General features: G+C 46.0%; 14 non-coding genes across 14 annotated transcripts; all 14 read left to right on the forward strand.

Moving 5' to 3' along the window:
• The first annotated feature begins 844 nt into the window (after positions 1 to 844).
• On the forward strand, positions 845 to 916 carry trnae-cuc (transfer RNA glutamic acid (anticodon CUC)). The gene has a single exon. It is a non-coding gene; the product is annotated as a tRNA-Glu (tRNA).
• Positions 917 to 2074: 1158 nt separating this feature from the next.
• On the forward strand, positions 2075 to 2146 carry trnae-cuc (transfer RNA glutamic acid (anticodon CUC)). The gene has a single exon. It is a non-coding gene; the product is annotated as a tRNA-Glu (tRNA).
• Positions 2147 to 4346: 2200 nt separating this feature from the next.
• trnae-cuc (transfer RNA glutamic acid (anticodon CUC)) lies at positions 4347 to 4418 on the forward strand. Its single transcript has one exon. It is a non-coding gene; the product is annotated as a tRNA-Glu (tRNA).
• Positions 4419 to 5576: 1158 nt separating this feature from the next.
• trnae-cuc (transfer RNA glutamic acid (anticodon CUC)) lies at positions 5577 to 5648 on the forward strand. The gene has a single exon. It is a non-coding gene; the product is annotated as a tRNA-Glu (tRNA).
• Positions 5649 to 6806: 1158 nt separating this feature from the next.
• Positions 6807 to 6878, forward strand: trnae-cuc (transfer RNA glutamic acid (anticodon CUC)). The gene has a single exon. It is a non-coding gene; the product is annotated as a tRNA-Glu (tRNA).
• A 1158-nt stretch (positions 6879 to 8036) lies between these two features.
• trnae-cuc (transfer RNA glutamic acid (anticodon CUC)) lies at positions 8037 to 8108 on the forward strand. The gene has a single exon. It is a non-coding gene; the product is annotated as a tRNA-Glu (tRNA).
• Positions 8109 to 9078: 970 nt separating this feature from the next.
• On the forward strand, positions 9079 to 9150 carry trnae-cuc (transfer RNA glutamic acid (anticodon CUC)). Its single transcript has one exon. It is a non-coding gene; the product is annotated as a tRNA-Glu (tRNA).
• Positions 9151 to 11064: 1914 nt separating this feature from the next.
• Positions 11065 to 11136, forward strand: trnae-cuc (transfer RNA glutamic acid (anticodon CUC)). Its single transcript has one exon. It is a non-coding gene; the product is annotated as a tRNA-Glu (tRNA).
• A 2382-nt stretch (positions 11137 to 13518) lies between these two features.
• trnae-cuc (transfer RNA glutamic acid (anticodon CUC)) lies at positions 13519 to 13590 on the forward strand. Its single transcript has one exon. It is a non-coding gene; the product is annotated as a tRNA-Glu (tRNA).
• A 1158-nt stretch (positions 13591 to 14748) lies between these two features.
• On the forward strand, positions 14749 to 14820 carry trnae-cuc (transfer RNA glutamic acid (anticodon CUC)). The gene has a single exon. It is a non-coding gene; the product is annotated as a tRNA-Glu (tRNA).
• Positions 14821 to 18397: 3577 nt separating this feature from the next.
• Positions 18398 to 18469, forward strand: trnae-cuc (transfer RNA glutamic acid (anticodon CUC)). The gene has a single exon. It is a non-coding gene; the product is annotated as a tRNA-Glu (tRNA).
• Positions 18470 to 19627: 1158 nt separating this feature from the next.
• Positions 19628 to 19699, forward strand: trnae-cuc (transfer RNA glutamic acid (anticodon CUC)). The gene has a single exon. It is a non-coding gene; the product is annotated as a tRNA-Glu (tRNA).
• Positions 19700 to 20857: 1158 nt separating this feature from the next.
• Positions 20858 to 20929, forward strand: trnae-cuc (transfer RNA glutamic acid (anticodon CUC)). The gene has a single exon. It is a non-coding gene; the product is annotated as a tRNA-Glu (tRNA).
• A 1333-nt stretch (positions 20930 to 22262) lies between these two features.
• Positions 22263 to 22334, forward strand: trnae-cuc (transfer RNA glutamic acid (anticodon CUC)). The gene has a single exon. It is a non-coding gene; the product is annotated as a tRNA-Glu (tRNA).
• The last annotated feature ends 13 nt before the right edge of the window (positions 22335 to 22347 follow it).

Consider the following 22347-nt stretch of genomic DNA (forward strand, 5'->3'; position numbering starts at 1 on the left):
CTGTACAGAAACCCAGCCTAAAACCCCAAACAGCAAGCAATGCAGGTGAAGAAGCACGGTGGCTAGGAAAAACTCCCTAGAAAGGCCAAAACCTAGGAAGAAACCTAGAGAGGAACCAGGCTATGTGGGGTGGCCAGTCCTCTTCTGGCTGTGCCGGGTGGAGATTATAACAAAACATGGTCAAGATGTTCAAATGTTCATAAATGACCAGCATGGTCGAATAATAATAAGGCAGAATAGTTGAAACTGGAGCAGCAGCACAGTCAGGTGGACTGGGGACAGCAAAGAGTCATCATGTCAGGTATTCCTGGTGCATGGTCCTAGGGCTCAGGTCCTCCGAGAGAGAGAAAGAAAGAGAGAATTAGAGAGAGCATATGTGGGATGGCCAGTCCTCTTCTGGCTGTGCCGGGTGGAGATTATAACAGAACATGGCCAAGATGTTCAAATGTTCATAAGTGATCAGCATGGTTGAATAATAATAAGGCAGAACAGTTGAAACTGGAGCAGCAGCACAGCCAGGTGGACTGGGGACAGCAAGGAGTCATCATGTCAGGTAGTCCTGGGGCATGGTCCTAGGGCTCAGGTCCTCCGAGAGAGAGAAAGAGAGAAGGAGAGAATTAGAGAACGCACACTTAGATTCACACAGGACACCGAATAGGACAGGAGAAGTACTCCAGATATAACAAACTGACCCTAGCCTGCCAAAACTATAGTTTGTTAACAAGAAATGTGTGGAGGGGTTGACAAACAGGTTTTAATGACTCCAGCCTAAGTGGATGGAAACTTACGACTTCAACTGTATGTACCAGCTCACACTGGGAACCGATTTTCACTCTAGTACCCTTCCCTGGTGGTCTAGTGGTTAGGATTCGGCGCTCTCACCGCCGCGGCCCGGGTTCGATTCCCGGTCAGGGAACTACTCTTTTGCTACATGTTTACTTGTGCAACCTGTCACTATGAATATGGAAGGTTATCGCACATATGTACCAGCTCACACTGGGAACCGATTTCCACTCTAGTACCCTTCCCTGGTGGTCTAGTGGTTAGGATTCGGCACTCTCACCGCCGCGGCCCGGGTTCGATTCCCGGTAAAGGAAATAGTCTATAGTCTATGCTCCTTGTTTAGTTGTGCATCCTGTCACTATGAATTTAGTAGGTTGTTGCACATATGTACCACTTCAAATTGCAAACTGATTTGCCCTGCAGTGTCCTTCCCAGGTGTTCTAGTGGTGCACCAGACCCTCCTGCAGCAAAGCACCCCCAACATGATGCTGTGCTTCACGGTTGGGATGTGTTCTTTGGCTTGCGAGCCCTTTTCGATATAGGACTCGTTTGCCTGTGGATATAGACCATTTTGTACCTGTTTCCTCCAGCATCTTCACAAGGTCCTTTGCTGTAGTTCTGGGATGGATTTGCACTTTTCGACCCAAAGTACGTTCATCTCTAGGAGACAGAACGCGTCTCCTTCCTGAGCGGTATGACGCCTGCGTGGTCCCATGGTGTTTATACTTGCGTACTATTGTTTCTACAGATGAGCGAGGTACCTTCAGGCGTTTGGAAATTGCTCCCAAGGATGAACCAGATTTGTGGAGGTCTACATTTTTTTTCTGAGGTCTTGGCTGATTTCCTTTGGTTTTCCCATGGAGTCAAGCAAAGAGGCACTGAGTTTGAAGGTAGGCCTTGAAATACATCTACAGGTACACCTCCAATTGACTCAAAGGATGTCAATTAGCCTATCAGAAGCTTCTAAAGCCATGACATCATTTTCGGGAATTTTCCAAACTGTTTAAAGGCACAGCCAACTTAGTGTATGTAAACTTCTGACCCACTGGATTTGTGATACACTGAATTATAAGTGAAATAATCGGTCTGTAAACAATTGTTGGAAAAATTACTTGTGTCATGCACAAAGTAGATGTCCTAACCGACTGCCAAAACTATAGTTTGTTAACAAGAAATGTGTGGAGGGGTTGACAAACAGGTTTTAATGACTCCAGCCTAAGTGGATGGAAACTTACGACTTCAACTGTATGTACCAGCTCACACTGGGAACCGATTTTCACTCTAGTACCCTTCCCTGGTGGTCTAGTGGTTAGGATTCGGCGCTCTCACCGCCGCGGCCCGGGTTCGATTCCCGGTCAGGGAACTACTCTTTTGCTACATGTTTACTTGTGCAACCTGTCACTATGAATATGGAAGGTTATCGCACATATGTACCAGCTCACACTGGGAACCGATTTGCACTCTAGTACCCTTCCCTGGTGGTCTAGTGGTTAGGATTCGGCGCTCTCACCGCCGCGGCCCGGGTTCGATTCCCGGTAAAGGAAATAGTCTATAGTCTATGCTCCTTGTTTAGTTGTGCATCCTGTCACTATGAATTTAGTAGGTTGTTGCACATATGTACCACTTCAAATTGCAAACTGATTTGCCCTGCAGTGTCCTTCCCAGGTGTTCTAGTGGTGCACCAGACCCTCCTGCAGAAAAGCACCCCCAACATGATGCTGTGCTTCACGGTTGGGATGTGTTCTTTGGCTTGCGAGCCCTTTTCGATATAGGACTCGTTTGCCTGTGGATATAGACCATTTTGTACCTGTTTCCTCCAGCATCTTCACAAGGTCCTTTGCTGTAGTTCTGGGATGGATTTGCACTTTTCGACCCAAAGTACGTTCATCTCTAGGAGACAGAACGCGTCTCCTTCCTGAGCGGTATGACGCCTGCGTGGTCCCATGGTGTTTATACTTGCGTACTATTGTTTCTACAGATGAGCGAGGTACCTTCAGGCGTTTGGAAATTGCTCCCAAGGATGAACCAGATTTGTGGAGGTCTACATTTTTTTTCTGAGGTCTTGGCTGATTTCCTTTGGTTTTCCCATGGAGTCAAGCAAAGAGGCACTGAGTTTGAAGGTAGGCCTTGAAATACATCTACAGGTACACCTCCAATTGACTCAAAGGATGTCAATTAGCCTATCAGAAGCTTCTAAAGCCATGACATCATTTTCGGGAATTTTCCAAACTGTTTAAAGGCACAGCCAACTTAGTGTATGTAAACTTCTGACCCACTGGATTTGTGATACACTGAATTATAAGTGAAATAATCGGTCTGTAAACAATTGTTGGAAAAATTACTTGTGTCATAGACAAAGTAGATGTCCTAACCGACTGCCAAAACTATAGTTTGTTAACAAGAAATGTGTGGAGGGGTTGACAAACAGGTTTTAATGACTCCAGCCTAAGTGGATGGAAACTTACGACTTCAACTGTATGTACCAGCTCACACTGGGAACCGATTTTCACTCTAGTACCCTTCCCTGGTGGTCTAGTGGTTAGGATTCGGCGCTCTCACCGCCGCGGCCGGGGTTCGATTCCCGGTCAGGGAAATAGTCTATGCTCCTTGTTTACTTGTGCAACCTGTCACTATGAATTTAGTAGGTTGTTGCACATATGTACCACTTCAAATTGCAAACTGATTTGCCCTGCAGTGTCCTTCCCAGGTGTTCTAGTGGTGCACCAGACCCTCCTGCAGCAAAGCACCCCCAACATGATGCTGTGCTTCACGGTTGGGATGTGTTCTTTGGCTTGCGAGCCCTTTTCGATATAGGACTCGTTTGCCTGTGGATATAGACCATTTTGTACCTGTTTCCTCCAGCATCTTCACAAGGTCCTTTGCTGTAGTTCTGGGATGGATTTGCACTTTTCGACCCAAAGTACGTTCATCTCTAGGAGACAGAACGCGTCTCCTTCCTGAGCGGTATGACGCCTGCGTGGTCCCATGGTGTTTATACTTGCGTACTATTGTTTCTACAGATGAGCGAGGTACCTTCAGGCGTTTGGAAATTGCTCCCAAGGATGAACCAGATTTGTGGAGGTCTACATTTTTTTTCTGAGGTCTTGGCTGATTTCCTTTGGTTTTCCCATGGAGTCAAGCAAAGAGGCACTGAGTTTGAAGGTAGGCCTTGAAATACATCTACAGGTACACCTCCAATTGACTCAAAGGATGTCAATTAGCCTATCAGAAGCTTCTAAAGCCATGACATCATTTTCGGGAATTTTCCAAACTGTTTAAAGGCACAGCCAACTTAGTGTATGTAAACTTCTGACCCACTGGATTTGTGATACACTGAATTATAAGTGAAATAATCGGTCTGTAAACAATTGTTGGAAAAATTACTTGTGTCATGCACAAAGTAGATGTCCTAACCGACTGCCAAAACTATAGTTTGTTAACAAGAAATGTGTGGAGGGGTTGACAAACAGGTTTTAATGACTCCAGCCTAAGTGGATGGAAACTTACGACTTCAACTGTATGTACCAGCTCACACTGGGAACCGATTTGCACTCTAGTACCCTTCCCTGGTGGTCTAGTGGTTAGGATTCGGCGCTCTCACCGCCGCGGCCCGGGTTCGATTCCCGGTCAGGGAACTACTCTTTTGCTACATGTTTACTTGTGCAACCTGTCACTATGAATATGGAAGGTTATCGCACATATGTACCAGCTCACACTGGGAACCGATTTGCACTCTAGTACCCTTCCCTGGTGGTCTAGTGGTTAGGATTCGGCGCTCTCACCGCCGCGGCCCGGGTTCGATTCCCGGTAAAGGAAATAGTCTATAGTCTATGCTCCTTGTTTAGTTGTGCATCCTGTCACTATGAATTTAGTAGGTTGTTGCACATATGTACCACTTCAAATTGCAAACTGATTTGCCCTGCAGTGTCCTTCCCAGGTGTTCTAGTGGTGCACCAGACCCTCCTGCAGCAAAGCACCCCCAACATGATGCTGTGCTTCACGGTTGGGATGTGTTCTTTGGCTTGCGAGCCCTTTTCGATATAGGACTCGTTTGCCTGTGGATATAGACCATTTTGTACCTGTTTCCTCCAGCATCTTCACAAGGTCCTTTGCTGTAGTTCTGGGATGGATTTGCACTTTTCGACCCAAAGTACGTTCATCTCTAGGAGACAGAACGCGTCTCCTTCCTGAGCGGTATGACGCCTGCGTGGTCCCATGGTGTTTATACTTGCGTACTATTGTTTCTACAGATGAGCGAGGTACCTTCAGGCGTTTGGAAATTGCTCCCAAGGATGAACCAGATTTGTGGAGGTCTACATTTTTTTTCTGAGGTCTTGGCTGATTTCCTTTGGTTTTCCCATGGAGTCAAGCAAAGAGGCACTGAGTTTGAAGGTAGGCCTTGAAATACATCTACAGGTACACCTCCAATTGACTCAAAGGATGTCAATTAGCCTATCAGAAGCTTCTAAAGCCATGACATCATTTTCGGGAATTTTCCAAACTGTTTAAAGGCACAGCCAACTTAGTGTATGTAAACTTCTGACCCACTGGATTTGTGATACACTGAATTATAAGTGAAATAATCGGTCTGTAAACAATTGTTGGAAAAATTACTTGTGTCATGCACAAAGTAGATGTCCTAACCGACTGCCAAAACTATAGTTTGTTAACAAGAAATGTGTGGAGGGGTTGACAAACAGGTTTTAATGACTCCAGCCTAAGTGGATGGAAACTTACGACTTCAACTGTATGTACCAGCTCACACTGGGAACCGATTTGCACTCTAGTACCCTTCCCTGGTGGTCTAGTGGTTAGGATTCGGCGCTCTCACCGCCGCGGCCCGGGTTCGATTCCCGGTCAGGGAACTACTCTTTTGCTACATGTTTACTTGTGCAACCTGTCACTATGAATATGGAAGGTTATCGCACATATGTACCAGCTCACACTGGGAACCGATTTGCACTCTAGTACCCTTCCCTGGTGGTCTAGTGGTTAGGATTCGGCGCTCTCACCGCCGCGGCCCGGGTTCGATTCCCGGTAAAGGAAATAGTCTATAGTCTATGCTCCTTGTTTAGTTGTGCATCCTGTCACTATGAATTTAGTAGGTTGTTGCACATATGTACCACTTCAAATTGCAAACTGATTTGCCCTGCAGTGTCCTTCCCAGGTGTTCTAGTGGTGCACCAGACCCTCCTGCAGCAAAGCACCCCCAACATGATGCTGTGCTTCACGGTTGGGATGTGTTCTTTGGCTTGCGAGCCCTTTTCGATATAGGACTCGTTTGCCTGTGGATATAGACCATTTTGTACCTGTTTCCTCCAGCATCTTCACAAGGTCCTTTGCTGTAGTTCTGGGATGGATTTGCACTTTTCGACCCAAAGTACGTTCATCTCTAGGAGACAGAACGCGTCTCCTTCCTGAGCGGTATGACGCCTGCGTGGTCCCATGGTGTTTATACTTGCGTACTATTGTTTCTACAGATGAGCGAGGTACCTTCAGGCGTTTGGAAATTGCTCCCAAGGATGAACCAGATTTGTGGAGGTCTACATTTTTTTTCTGAGGTCTTGGCTGATTTCCTTTGGTTTTCCCATGGAGTCAAGCAAAGAGGCACTGAGTTTGAAGGTAGGCCTTGAAATACATCTACAGGTACACCTCCAATTGACTCAAAGGATGTCAATTAGCCTATCAGAAGCTTCTAAAGCCATGACATCATTTTCGGGAATTTTCCAAACTGTTTAAAGGCACAGCCAACTTAGTGTATGTAAACTTCTGACCCACTGGATTTGTGATACACTGAATTATAAGTGAAATAATCGGTCTGTAAACAATTGTTGGAAAAATTACTTGTGTCATGCACAAAGTAGATGTCCTAACCGACTGCCAAAACTATAGTTTGTTAACAAGAAATGTGTGGAGGGGTTGACAAACAGGTTTTAATGACTCCAGCCTAAGTGGATGGAAACTTACGACTTCAACTGTATGTACCAGCTCACACTGGGAACCGATTTTCACTCTAGTACCCTTCCCTGGTGGTCTAGTGGTTAGGATTCGGCGCTCTCACCGCCGCGGCCCGGGTTCGATTCCCGGTCAGGGAACTACTCTTTTGCTACATGTTTACTTGTGCAACCTGTCACTATGAATATGGAAGGTTATCGCACATATGTACCAGCTCACACTGGGAACCGATTTGCACTCTAGTACCCTTCCCTGGTGGTCTAGTGGTTAGGATTCGGCGCTCTCACCGCCGCGGCCCGGGTTCGATTCCCGGTAAAGGAAATAGTCTATAGTCTATGCTCCTTGTTTAGTTGTGCATCCTGTCACTATGAATTTAGTAGGTTGTTGCACATATGTACCACTTCAAATTGCAAACTGATTTGCCCTGCAGTGTCCTTCCCAGGTGTTCTAGTGGTGCACCAGACCCTCCTGCAGCAAAGCACCCCCAACATGATGCTGTGCTTCACGGTTGGGATGTGTTCTTTGGCTTGCGAGCCCTTTTCGATATAGGACTCGTTTGCCTGTGGATATAGACCATTTTGTACCTGTTTCCTCCAGCATCTTCACAAGGTCCTTTGCTGTAGTTCTGGGATGGATTTGCACTTTTCGACCCAAAGTACGTTCATCTCTAGGAGACAGAACGCGTCTCCTTCCTGAGCGGTATGACGCCTGCGTGGTCCCATGGTGTTTATACTTGCGTACTATTGTTTCTACAGATGAGCGAGGTACCTTCAGGCGTTTGGAAATTGCTCCCAAGGATGAACCAGATTTGTGGAGGTCTACATTTTTTTTCTGAGGTCTTGGCTGATTTCCTTTGGTTTTCCCATGGAGTCAAGCAAAGAGGCACTGAGTTTGAAGGTAGGCCTTGAAATACATCTACAGGTACACCTCCAATTGACTCAAAGGATGTCAATTAGCCTATCAGAAGCTTCTAAAGCCATGACATCATTTTCGGGAATTTTCCAAACTGTTTAAAGGCACAGCCAACTTAGTGTATGTAAACTTCTGACCCACTGGATTTGTGATACACTGAATTATAAGTGAAATAATCGGTCTGTAAACAATTGTTGGAAAAATTACTTGTGTCATAGACAAAGTAGATGTCCTAACCGACTGCCAAAACTATAGTTTGTTAACAAGAAATGTGTGGAGGGGTTGACAAACAGGTTTTAATGACTCCAGCCTAAGTGGATGGAAACTTACGACTTCAACTGTATGTACCAGCTCACACTGGGAACCGATTTTCACTCTAGTACCCTTCCCTGGTGGTCTAGTGGTTAGGATTCGGCGCTCTCACCGCCGCGGCCCGGGTTCGATTCCCGGTCAGGGAAATAGTCTATGCTCCTTGTTTACTTGTGCAACCTGTCACTATGAATTTAGTAGGTTGTTGCACATATGTACCACTTCAAATTGCAAACTGATTTGCCCTGCAGTGTCCTTCCCAGGTGTTCTAGTGGTGCACCAGACCCTCCTGCAGCAAAGCACCCCCAACATGATGCTGTGCTTCACGGTTGGGATGTGTTCTTTGGCTTGCGAGCCCTTTTCGATATAGGACTCGTTTGCCTGTGGATATAGACCATTTTGTACCTGTTTCCTCCAGCATCTTCACAAGGTCCTTTGCTGTAGTTCTGGGATGGATTTGCACTTTTCGACCCAAAGTACGTTCATCTCTAGGAGACAGAACGCGTCTCCTTCCTGAGCGGTATGACGCCTGCGTGGTCCCATGGTGTTTATACTTGCGTACTATTGTTTCTACAGATGAGCGAGGTACCTTCAGGCGTTTGGAAATTGCTCCCAAGGATGAACCAGATTTGTGGAGGTCTACATTTTTTTTCTGAGGTCTTGGCTGATTTCCTTTGGTTTTCCCATGGAGTCAAGCAAAGAGGCACTGAGTTTGAAGGTAGGCCTTGAAATACATCTACAGGTACACCTCCAATTGACTCAAAGGATGTCAATTAGCCTATCAGAAGCTTCTAAAGCCATGACATCATTTTCGGGAATTTTCCAAACTGTTTAAAGGCACAGCCAACTTAGTGTATGTAAACTTCTGACCCACTGGATTTGTGATACACTGAATTATAAGTGAAATAATCGGTCTGTAAACAATTGTTGGAAAAATTACTTGTGTCATGCACAAAGTAGATGTCCTAACCGACTGCCAAAACTATAGTTTGTTAACAAGAAATGTGTGGAGGGGTTGACAAACAGGTTTTAATGACTCCAGCCTAAGTGGATGGAAACTTACGACTTCAACTGTATGTACCAGCTCACACTGGGAACCGATTTTCACTCTAGTACCCTTCCCTGGTGGTCTAGTGGTTAGGATTCGGCGCTCTCACCGCCGCGGCCCGGGTTCGATTCCCGGTCAGGGAACTACTCTTTTGCTACATGTTTACTTGTGCAACCTGTCACTATGAATATGGAAGGTTATCGCACATATGTACCAGCTCACACTGGGAACCGATTTGCACTCTAGTACCCTTCCCTGGTGGTCTAGTGGTTAGGATTCGGCGCTCTCACCGCCGCGGCCCGGGTTCGATTCCCGGTAAAGGAAATAGTCTATAGTCTATGCTCCTTGTTTAGTTGTGCATCCTGTCACTATGAATTTAGTAGGTTGTTGCACATATGTACCACTTCAAATTGCAAACTGATTTGCCCTGCAGTGTCCTTCCCAGGTGTTCTAGTGGTGCACCAGACCCTCCTGCAGCAAAGCACCCCCAACATGATGCTGTGCTTCACGGTTGGGATGTGTTCTTTGGCTTGCGAGCCCTTTTCGATATAGGACTCGTTTGCCTGTGGATATAGACCATTTTGTACCTGTTTCCTCCAGCATCTTCACAAGGTCCTTTGCTGTAGTTCTGGGATGGATTTGCACTTTTCGACCCAAAGTACGTTCATCTCTAGGAGACAGAACGCGTCTCCTTCCTGAGCGGTATGACGCCTGCGTGGTCCCATGGTGTTTATACTTGCGTACTATTGTTTCTACAGATGAGCGAGGTACCTTCAGGCGTTTGGAAATTGCTCCCAAGGATGAACCAGATTTGTGGAGGTCTACATTTTTTTTCTGAGGTCTTGGCTGATTTCCTTTGGTTTTCCCATGGAGTCAAGCAAAGAGGCACTGAGTTTGAAGGTAGGCCTTGAAATACATCTACAGGTACACCTCCAATTGACTCAAAGGATGTCAATTAGCCTATCAGAAGCTTCTAAAGCCATGACATCATTTTCGGGAATTTTCCAAACTGTTTAAAGGCACAGCCAACTTAGTGTATGTAAACTTCTGACCCACTGGATTTGTGATACACTGAATTATAAGTGAAATAATCGGTCTGTAAACAATTGTTGGAAAAATTACTTGTGTCATGCACAAAGTAGATGTCCTAACCAATCAATCAATCAAATTTATTTTATATAGCCCTTCGTACATCAGCTGATATCTCAAAGTGCTGTACAGAAACCCAGCCTAAAACCCCAAACAGCAAGCAATGCAGGTGAAGAAGCACGGTGGCTAGGAAAAACTCCCTAGAAAGGCCAAAACCTAGGAAGAAACCTAGAGAGGAACCAGGCTATGTGGGGTGGCCAGTCCTCTTCTGGCTGTGCCGGGTGGAGATTATAACAAAACATGGTCAAGATGTTCAAATGTTCATAAATGACCAGCATGGTCGAATAATAATAAGGCAGAATAGTTGAAACTGGAGCAGCAGCACAGTCAGGTGGACTGGGGACAGCAAAGAGTCATCATGTCAGGTATTCCTGGTGCATGGTCCTAGGGCTCAGGTCCTCCGAGAGAGAGAAAGAAAGAGAGAATTAGAGAGAGCATATGTGGGATGGCCAGTCCTCTTCTGGCTGTGCCGGGTGGAGATTATAACAGAACATGGCCAAGATGTTCAAATGTTCATAAATGATCAGCATGGTTGAATAATAATAAGGCAGAACAGTTGAAACTGGAGCAGCAGCACAGCCAGGTGGACTGGGGACAGCAAGGAGTCATCATGTCAGGTAGTCCTGGGGCATGGTCCTAGGGCTCAGGTCCTCCGAGAGAGAGAAAGAGAGAAGGAGAGAATTAGAGAACGCACACTTAGATTCACACAGGACACCGAATAGGACAGGAGAAGTACTCCAGATATAACAAACTGACCCTAGCCTGCCAAAACTATAGTTTGTTAACAAGAAATGTGTGGAGGGGTTGACAAACAGGTTTTAATGACTCCAGCCTAAGTGGATGGAAACTTACGACTTCAACTGTATGTACCAGCTCACACTGGGAACCGATTTTCACTCTAGTACCCTTCCCTGGTGGTCTAGTGGTTAGGATTCGGCGCTCTCACCGCCGCGGCCCGGGTTCGATTCCCGGTCAGGGAACTACTCTTTTGCTACATGTTTACTTGTGCAACCTGTCACTATGAATATGGAAGGTTATCGCACATATGTACCAGCTCACACTGGGAACCGATTTCCACTCTAGTACCCTTCCCTGGTGGTCTAGTGGTTAGGATTCGGCGCTCTCACCGCCGCGGCCCGGGTTCGATTCCCGGTAAAGGAAATAGTCTATAGTCTATGCTCCTTGTTTAGTTGTGCATCCTGTCACTATGAATTTAGTAGGTTGTTGCACATATGTACCACTTCAAATTGCAAACTGATTTGCCCTGCAGTGTCCTTCCCAGGTGTTCTAGTGGTGCACCAGACCCTCCTGCAGCAAAGCACCCCCAACATGATGCTGTGCTTCACGGTTGGGATGTGTTCTTTGGCTTGCGAGCCCTTTTCGATATAGGACTCGTTTGCCTGTGGATATAGACCATTTTGTACCTGTTTCCTCCAGCATCTTCACAAGGTCCTTTGCTGTAGTTCTGGGATGGATTTGCACTTTTCGACCCAAAGTACGTTCATCTCTAGGAGACAGAACGCGTCTCCTTCCTGAGCGGTATGACGCCTGCGTGGTCCCATGGTGTTTATACTTGCGTACTATTGTTTCTACAGATGAGCGAGGTACCTTCAGGCGTTTGGAAATTGCTCCCAAGGATGAACCAGATTTGTGGAGGTCTACATTTTTTTTCTGAGGTCTTGGCTGATTTCCTTTGGTTTTCCCATGGAGTCAAGCAAAGAGGCACTGAGTTTGAAGGTAGGCCTTGAAATACATCTACAGGTACACCTCCAATTGACTCAAAGGATGTCAATTAGCCTATCAGAAGCTTCTAAAGCCATGACATCATTTTCGGGAATTTTCCAAACTGTTTAAAGGCACAGCCAACTTAGTGTATGTAAACTTCTGACCCACTGGATTTGTGATACACTGAATTATAAGTGAAATAATCGGTCTGTAAACAATTGTTGGAAAAATTACTTGTGTCATGCACAAAGTAGATGTCCTAACCGACTGCCAAAACTATAGTTTGTTAACAAGAAATGTGTGGAGGGGTTGACAAACAGGTTTTAATGACTCCAGCCTAAGTGGATGGAAACTTACGACTTCAACTGTATGTACCAGCTCACACTGGGAACCGATTTTCACTCTAGTACCCTTCCCTGGTGGTCTAGTGGTTAGGATTCGGCGCTCTCGCGGCCCGGGTTCGATTCCCGGTCAGGGAACTACTCTTTTGCTACATGTTTACTTGTGCAACCTGTCACTATGAATATGGAAGGTTATCGCACATATGTACCAGCTCACACTGGGAACCGATTTGCACTCTAGTACCCTTCCCTGGTGGTCTAGTGGTTAGGATTCGGCGCTCTCACCGCCGCGGCCCGGGTTCGATTCCTGGTAAAGGAAATAGTCTATAGTCTATGCTCCTTGTTTAGTTGTGCATCCTGTCACTATGAATTTAGTAGGTTGTTGCACATATGTACCACTTCAAATTGCAAACTGATTTGCCCTGCAGTGTCCTTCCCAGGTGTTCTAGTGGTGCACCAGACCCTCCTGCAGCAAAGCACCCCCAACATGATGCTGTGCTTCACGGTTGGGATGTGTTCTTTGGCTTGCGAGCCCTTTTCGATATAGGACTCGTTTGCCTGTGGATATAGACCATTTTGTACCTGTTTCCTCCAGCATCTTCACAAGGTCCTTTGCTGTAGTTCTGGGATGGATTTGCACTTTTCGACCCAAAGTACGTTCATCTCTAGGAGACAGAACGCGTCTCCTTCCTGAGCGGTATGACGCCTGCGTGGTCCCATGGTGTTTATACTTGCGTACTATTGTTTCTACAGATGAGCGAGGTACCTTCAGGCGTTTGGAAATTGCTCCCAAGGATGAACCAGATTTGTGGAGGTCTACATTTTTTTTCTGAGGTCTTGGCTGATTTCCTTTGGTTTTCCCATGGAGTCAAGCAAAGAGGCACTGAGTTTGAAGGTAGGCCTTGAAATACATCTACAGGTACACCTCCAATTGACTCAAAGGATGTCAATTAGCCTATCAGAAGCTTCTAAAGCCATGACATCATTTTCGGGAATTTTCCAAACTGTTTAAAGGCACAGCCAACTTAGTGTATGTAAACTTCTGACCCACTGGATTTGTGATACACTGAATTATAAGTGAAATAATCGGTCTGTAAACAATTGTTGGAAAAATTACTTGTGTCATGCACAAAGTAGATGTCCTAACCGACTGCCAAAACTATAGTTTGTTAACAAGAAATGTGTGGAGGGGTTGACAAACAGGTTTTAATGACTCCAGCCTAAGTGGATGGAAACTTACGACTTCAACTGTATGTACCAGCTCACACTGGGAACCGATTTTCACTCTAGTACCCTTCCCTGGTGGTCTAGTGGTTAGGATTCGGCGCTCTCACCGCCGCGGCCCGGGTTCGATTCCCGGTCAGGGAACTACTCTTTTGCTACATGTTTACTTGTGCAACCTGTCACTATGAATATGGAAGGTTATCGCACATATGTACCAGCTCACACTGGGAACCGATTTGCACTCTAGTACCCTTCCCTGGTGGTCTAGTGGTTAGGATTCGGCGCTCTCACCGCCGCGGCCCGGGTTCGATTCCCGGTAAAGGAAATAGTCTATAGTCTATGCTCCTTGTTTAGTTGTGCATCCTGTCACTATGAATTTAGTAGGTTGTTGCACATATGTACCACTTCAAATTGCAAACTGATTTGCCCTGCAGTGTCCTTCCCAGGTGTTCTAGTGGTGCACCAGACCCTCCTGCAGCAAAGCACCCCCAACATGATGCTGTGCTTCACGGTTGGGATGTGTTCTTTGGCTTGCGAGCCCTTTTCGATATAGGACTCGTTTGCCTGTGGATATAGACCATTTTGTACCTGTTTCCTCCAGCATCTTCACAAGGTCCTTTGCTGTAGTTCTGGGATGGATTTGCACTTTTCGACCCAAAGTACGTTCATCTCTAGGAGACAGAACGCGTCTCCTTCCTGAGCGGTATGACGCCTGCGTGGTCCCATGGTGTTTATACTTGCGTACTATTGTTTCTACAGATGAGCGAGGTACCTTCAGGCGTTTGGAAATTGCTCCCAAGGATGAACCAGATTTGTGGAGGTCTACATTTTTTTTCTGAGGTCTTGGCTGATTTCCTTTGGTTTTCCCATGGAGTCAAGCAAAGAGGCACTGAGTTTGAAGGTAGGCCTTGAAATACATCTACAGGTACACCTCCAATTGACTCAAAGGATGTCAATTAGCCTATCAGAAGCTTCTAAAGCCATGACATCATTTTCGGGAATTTTCCAAACTGTTTAAAGGCACAGCCAACTTAGTGTATGTAAACTTCTGACCCACTGGATTTGTGATACACTGAATTATAAGTGAAATAATCGGTCTGTAAACAATTGTTGGAAAAATTACTTGTGTCATGCACAAAGTAGATGTCCTAACCGACTGCCAAAACTATAGTTTGTTAACAAGAAATGTGTGGAGGGGTTGACAAACAGGTTTTAATGACTCCAGCCTAAGTGGATGGAAACTTACGACTTCAACTGTATGTACCAGCTCACACTGGGAACCGATTTTCACTCTAGTACCCTTCCCTGGTGGTCTAGTGGTTAGGATTCGGCGCTCTCACCGCCGCGGCCCGGGTTCGATTCCCGGTCAGGGAACTACTCTTTTGCTACATGTTTACTTGTGCAACCTGTCACTATGAATATGGAAGGTTATCGCACATATGTACCAGCTCACACTGGGAACCGATTTCCACTCTAGTACCCTTCCCTGGTGGTCTAGTGGTTAGGATTCGGCGCTCTCACCGCCGCGGCCCGGGTTCGATTCCCGGTAAAGGAAATAGTCTATAGTCTATGCTCCTTGTTTAGTTGTGCATCCTGTCACTATGAATTTAGTAGGTTGTTGCACATATGTACCACTTCAAATTGCAAACTGATTTTCCCTGCAGTGTCCTTCCCAGGTGTTCTAGTGGTGCACCAGACCCTCCTGCAGCAAAGCACCCCCAACATGATGCTGTGCTTCACGGTTGGGATGTGTTCTTTGGCTTGCGAGCCCTTTTCGATATAGGACTCGTTTGCCTGTGGATATAGACCATTTTGTACCTGTTTCCTCCAGCATCTTCACAAGGTCCTTTGCTGTAGTTCTGGGATGGATTTGCACTTTTCGACCCAAAGTACGTTCATCTCTAGGAGACAGAACGCGTCTCCTTCCTGAGCGGTATGACGCCTGCGTGGTCCCATGGTGTTTATACTTGCGTACTATTGTTTCTACAGATGAGCGAGGTACCTTCAGGCGTTTGGAAATTGCTCCCAAGGATGAACCAGATTTGTGGAGGTCTACATTTTTTTTCTGAGGTCTTGGCTGATTTCCTTTGGTTTTCCCATGGAGTCAAGCAAAGAGGCACTGAGTTTGAAGGTAGGCCTTGAAATACATCTACAGGTACACCTCCAATTGACTCAAAGGATGTCAATTAGCCTATCAGAAGCTTCTAAAGCCATGACATCATTTTCGGGAATTTTCCAAACTGTTTAAAGGCACAGCCAACTTAGTGTATGTAAACTTCTGACCCACTGGATTTGTGATACACTGAATTATAAGTGAAATAATCGGTCTGTAAACAATTGTTGGAAAAATTACTTGTGTCATGCACAAAGTAGATGTCCTAACCGACTGCCAAAACTATAGTTTGTTAACAAGAAATGTGTGGAGGGGTTGACAAACAGGTTTTAATGACTCCAGCCTAAGTGGATGGAAACTTACGACTTCAACTGTATGTACCAGCTCACACTGGGAACCGATTTGCAATCTAGTACCCTTCCCTGGTGGTCTCGATTCCCGGTCAGGGAACTACTCTTTTGCTACATGTTTACTTGTGCAACCTGTCACTATGAATATGGAAGGTTATCGCACATATGTACCAGCTCACACTGGGAACCGATTTCCACTCTAGTACCCTTCCCTGGTGGTCTAGTGGTTAGGATTCGGCGCTCTCACCGCCGCGGCCCGGGTTCGATTCCCGGTAAAGGAAATAGTCTATAGTCTATGCTCCTTGTTTAGTTGTGCATCCTGTCACTATGAATTTAGTAGGTTGTTGCACATATGTACCACTTCAAATTGCAAACTGATTTGCCCTGCAGTGTCCTTCCCAGGTGTTCTAGTGGTGCACCAGACCCTCCTGCAGCAAAGCACCCCCAACATGATGCTGTGCTTCACGGTTGGGATGTGTTCTTTGGCTTGCGAGCCCTTTTCGATATAGGACTCGTTTGCCTGTGGATATAGACCATTTTGTACCTGTTTCCTCCAGCATCTTCACAAGGTCCTTTGCTGTAGTTCTGGGATGGATTTGCACTTTTCGACCCAAAGTACGTTCATCTCTAGGAGACAGAACGCGTCTCCTTCCTGAGCGGTATGACGCCTGCGTGGTCCCATGGTGTTTATACTTGCGTACTATTGTTTCTACAGATGAGCGAGGTACCTTCAGGCGTTTGGAAATTGCTCCCAAGGATGAACCAGATTTGTGGAGGTCTACATTTTTTTTCTGAGGTCTTGGCTGATTTCCTTTGGTTTTCCCATGGAGTCAAGCAAAGAGGCACTGAGTTTGAAGGTAGGCCTTGAAATACATCTACAGGTACACCTCCAATTGACTCAAAGGATGTCAATTAGCCTATCAGAAGCTTCTAAAGCCATGACATCATTTTCGGGAATTTTCCAAACTGTTTAAAGGCACAGCCAACTTAGTGTATGTAAACTTCTGACCCACTGGATTTGTGATACACTGAATTATAAGTGAAATAATCGGTCTGTAAACAATTGTTGGAAAAATTACTTGTGTCATGCACAAAGTAGATGTCCTAACCGACTGCCAAAACTATAGTTTGTTAACAAGAAATGTGTGGAGGGGTTGACAAACAGGTTTTAATGACTCCAGCCTAAGTGGATGGAAACTTACGACTTCAACTGTATGTACCAGCTCACACTGGGAACCGATTTTCACTCTAGTACCCTTCCCTGGTGGTCTAGTGGTTAGGATTCGGCGCTCTCACCGCCGCGGCCCTGGTTCGATTCCCGGTCAGGGAACTACTCTTTTGCTACATGTTTACTTGTGCAACCTGTCACTATGAATATGGAAGGTTATCGCACATATGTACCAGCTCACACTGGGAACCGATTTCCACTCTAGTACCCTTCCCTGGTGGTCTAGTGGTTAGGATTCGGCGCTCTCACCGCCGCGGCCCGGGTTCGATTCCCGGTAAAGGAAATAGTCTATAGTCTATGCTCCTTGTTTAGTTGTGCATCCTGTCACTATGAATTTAGTAGGTTGTTGCACATATGTACCACTTCAAATTGCAAACTGATTTGCCCTGCAGTGTCCTTCCCAGGTGTTCTAGTGGTGCACCAGACCCTCCTGCAGCAAAGCACCCCCAACATGATGCTGTGCTTCACGGTTGGGATGTGTTCTTTGGCTTGCGAGCCCTTTTCGATATAGGACTCGTTTGCCTGTGGATATAGACCATTTTGTACCTGTTTCCTCCAGCATCTTCACAAGGTCCTTTGCTGTAGTTCTGGGATGGATTTGCACTTTTCGACCCAAAGTACGTTCATCTCTAGGAGACAGAACGCGTCTCCTTCCTGAGCGGTATGACGCCTGCGTGGTCCCATGGTGTTTATACTTGCGTACTATTGTTTCTACAGATGAGCGAGGTACCTTCAGGCGTTTGGAAATTGCTCCCAAGGATGAACCAGATTTGTGGAGGTCTACATTTTTTTTCTGAGGTCTTGGCTGATTTCCTTTGGTTTTCCCATGGAGTCAAGCAAAGAGGCACTGAGTTTGAAGGTAGGCCTTGAAATACATCTACAGGTACACCTCCAATTGACTCAAAGGATGTCAATTAGCCTATCAGAAGCTTCTAAAGCCATGACATCATTTTCGGGAATTTTCCAAACTGTTTAAAGGCACAGCCAACTTAGTGTATGTAAACTTCTGACCCACTGGATTTGTGATACACTGAATTATAAGTGAAATAATCGGTCTGTAAACAATTGTTGGAAAAATTACTTGTGTCATGCACAAAGTAGATGTCCTAACCGACTGCCAAAACTATAGTTTGTTAACAAGAAATGTGTGGAGGGGTTGACAAACAGGTTTTAATGACTCCAGCCTAAGTGGATGGAAACTTACGACTTCAACTGTATGTACCAGCTCACACTGGGAACCGATTTTCACTCTAGTACCCTTCCCTGGTGGTCTAGTGGTTAGGATTCGGCGCTCTCACCGCCGCGGCCCGGGTTCGATTCCCGGTCAGGGAACTACTCTTTTGCTACATGTTTACTTGTGCAACCTGTCACTATGAATATGGAAGGTTATCGCACATATGTACCAGCTCACACTGGGAACCGATTTCCACTCTAGTACCCTTCCCTGGTGGTCTAGTGGTTAGGATTCGGCGCTCTCACCGCCGCGGCCCGGGTTCGATTCCCGGTAAAGGAAATAGTCTATAGTCTATGCTCCTTGTTTAGTTGTGCATCCTGTCACTATGAATTTAGTAGGTTGTTGCACATATGTACCACTTCAAATTGCAAACTGATTTGCCCTGCAGTGTCCTTCCCAGGTGTTCTAGTGGTGCACCAGACCCTCCTGCAGCAAAGCACCCCCAACATGATGCTGTGCTTCACGGTTGGGATGTGTTCTTTGGCTTGCGAGCCCTTTTCGATATAGGACTCGTTTGCCTGTGGATATAGACCATTTTGTACCTGTTTCCTCCAGCATCTTCACAAGGTCCTTTGCTGTAGTTCTGGGATGGATTTGCACTTTTCGACCCAAAGTACGTTCATCTCTAGGAGACAGAACGCGTCTCCTTCCTGAGCGGTATGACGCCTGCGTGGTCCCATGGTGTTTATACTTGCGTACTATTGTTTCTACAGATGAGCGAGGTACCTTCAGGCGTTTGGAAATTGCTCCCAAGGATGAACCAGATTTGTGGAGGTCTACATTTTTTTTCTGAGGTCTTGGCTGATTTCCTTTGGTTTTCCCATGGAGTCAAGCAAAGAGGCACTGAGTTTGAAGGTAGGCCTTGAAATACATCTACAGGTACACCTCCAATTGACTCAAAGGATGTCAATTAGCCTATCAGAAGCTTCTAAAGCCATGACATCATTTTCGGGAATTTTCCAAACTGTTTAAAGGCACAGCCAACTTAGTGTATGTAAACTTCTGACCCACTGGATTTGTGATACACTGAATTATAAGTGAAATAATCGGTCTGTAAACAATTGTTGGAAAAATTACTTGTGTCATGCACAAAGTAGATGTCCTAACCGACTGCCAAAACTATAGTTTGTTAACAAGAAATGTGTGGAGGGGTTGACAAACAGGTTTTAATGACTCCAGCCTAAGTGGATGGAAACTTACGACTTCAACTGTATGTACCAGCTCACACTGGGAACCGATTTTCACTCTAGTACCCTTCCCTGGTGGTCTAGTGGTTAGGATTCGGCGCTCTCACCGCCGCGGCCCGGGTTCGATTCCCGGTCAGGGAACTACTCTTTTGCTACATGTTTACTTGTGCAACCTGTCACTATGAATATGGAAGGTTATCGCACATATGTACCAGCTCACACTGGGAACCGATTTCCACTCTAGTACCCTTCCCTGGTGGTCTAGTGGTTAGGATTCGGCGCTCTCACCGCCGCGGCCCGGGTTCGATTCCCGGTAAAGGAAATAGTCTATAGTCTATGCTCCTTGTTTAGTTGTGCATCCTGTCACTATGAATTTAGTAGGTTGTTGCACATATGTACCACTTCAAATTGCAAACTGATTTGCCCTGCAGTGTCCTTCCCAGGTGTTCTAGTGGTGCACCAGACCCTCCTGCAGCAAAGCACCCCCAACATGATGCTGTGCTTCACGGTTGGGATGTGTTCTTTGGCTTGCGAGCCCTTTTCGATATAGGACTCGTTTGCCTGTGGATATAGACCATTTTGTACCTGTTTCCTCCAGCATCTTCACAAGGTCCTTTGCTGTAGTTCTGGGATGGATTTGCACTTTTCGACCCAAAGTACGTTCATCTCTAGGAGACAGAACGCGTCTCCTTCCTGAGCGGTATGACGCCTGCGTGGTCCCATGGTGTTTATACTTGCGTACTATTGTTTCTACAGATGAGCGAGGTACCTTCAGGCGTTTGGAAATTGCTCCCAAGGATGAACCAGATTTGTGGAGGTCTACATTTTTTTTCTGAGGTCTTGGCTGATTTCCTTTGGTTTTCCCATGGAGTCAAGCAAAGAGGCACTGAGTTTGAAGGTAGGCCTTGAAATACATCTACAGGTACACCTCCAATTGACTCAAAGGATGTCAATTAGCCTATCAGAAGCTTCTAAAGCCATGACATCATTTTCGGGAATTTTCCAAACTGTTTAAAGGCACAGCCAACTTAGTGTATGTAAACTTCTGACCCACTGGATTTGTGATACACTGAATTATAAGTGAAATAATCGGTCTGTAAACAATTGTTGGAAAAATTACTTGTGTCATGCACAAAGTAGATGTCCTAACCGACTGCCAAAACTATAGTTTGTTAACAAGAAATGTGTGGAGGGGTTGACAAACAGGTTTTAATGACTCCAGCCTAAGTGGATGGAAACTTACGACTTCAACTGTATGTACCAGCTCACACTGGGAACCGATTTTCACTCTAGTACCCTTCCCTGGTGGTCTAGTGGTTAGGATTCGGCGCTCTCACCGCCGCGGCCCGGGTTCGATTCCCGGTCAGGGAACTACTCTTTTGCTACATGTTTACTTGTGCAACCTGTCACTATGAATATGGAAGGTTATCGCACATATGTACCAGCTCACACTGGGAACCGATTTCCACTCTAGTACCCTTCCCTGGTGGTCTAGTGGTTAGGATTCGGCGCTCTCACCGCCGCGGCCCGGGTTCGATTCCCGGTAAAGGAAATAGTCTATAGTCTATGCTCCTTGTTTAGTTGTGCATCCTGTCACTATGAATTTAGTAGGTTGTTGCACATATGTACCACTTCAAATTGCAAACTGATTTGCCCTGCAGTGTCCTTCCCAGGTGTTCTAGTGGTGCACCAGACCCTCCTGCAGCAAAGCACCCCCAACATGATGCTGTGCTTCACGGTTGGGATGTGTTCTTTGGCTTGCGAGCCCTTTTCGATATAGGACTCGTTTGCCTGTGGATATAGACCATTTTGTACCTGTTTCCTCCAGCATCTTCACAAGGTCCTTTGCTGTAGTTCTGGGATGGATTTGCACTTTTCGACCCAAAGTACGTTCATCTCTAGGAGACAGAACGCGTCTCCTTCCTGAGCGGTATGACGCCTGCGTGGTCCCATGGTGTTTATACTTGCGTACTATTGTTTCTACAGATGAGCGAGGTACCTTCAGGCGTTTGGAAATTGCTCCCAAGGATGAACCAGATTTGTGGAGGTCTACATTTTTTTTCTGAGGTCTTGGCTGATTTCCTTTGGTTTTCCCATGGAGTCAAGCAAAGAGGCACTGAGTTTGAAGGTAGGCCTTGAAATACATCTACAGGTACACCTCCAATTGACTCAAAGGATGTCAATTAGCCTATCAGAAGCTTCTAAAGCCATGACATCATTTTCGGGAATTTTCCAAACTGTTTAAAGGCACAGCCAACTTAGTGTATGTAAACTTCTGACCCACTGGATTTGTGATACACTGAATTATAAGTGAAATAATCGGTCTGTAAACAATTGTTGGAAAAATTACTTGTGTCATGCACAAAGTAGATGTCCTAACCGACTGCCAAAACTATAGTTTGTTAACAAGAAATGTGTGGAGGGGTTGACAAACAGGTTTTAATGACTCCAGCCTAAGTGGATGGAAACTTACGACTTCAACTGTATGTACCAGCTCACACTGGGAACCGATTTTCACTCTAGTACCCTTCCCTGGTGGTCTAGTGGTTAGGATTCGGCGCTCTCGCGGCCCGGGTTCGATTCCCGGTCAGGGAACTACTCTTTTGCTACATGTTTACTTGTGCAACCTGTCACTATGAATATGGAAGGTTATCGCACATATGTACCAGCTCACACTGGGAACCGATTTGCACTCTAGTACCCTTCCCTGGTGGTCTAGTGGTTAGGATTCGGCGCTCTCACCGCCGCGGCCCGGGTTCGATTCCCGGTCAGGGAAATAGTCTATGCTC

Source organism: Oncorhynchus mykiss, chromosome 19 (assembly GCF_057628025.1).
Source record: "Oncorhynchus mykiss isolate SJ-2025 chromosome 19, ASM5762802v1, whole genome shotgun sequence".
NCBI lineage: Eukaryota > Metazoa > Chordata > Actinopteri > Salmoniformes > Salmonidae > Oncorhynchus > Oncorhynchus mykiss.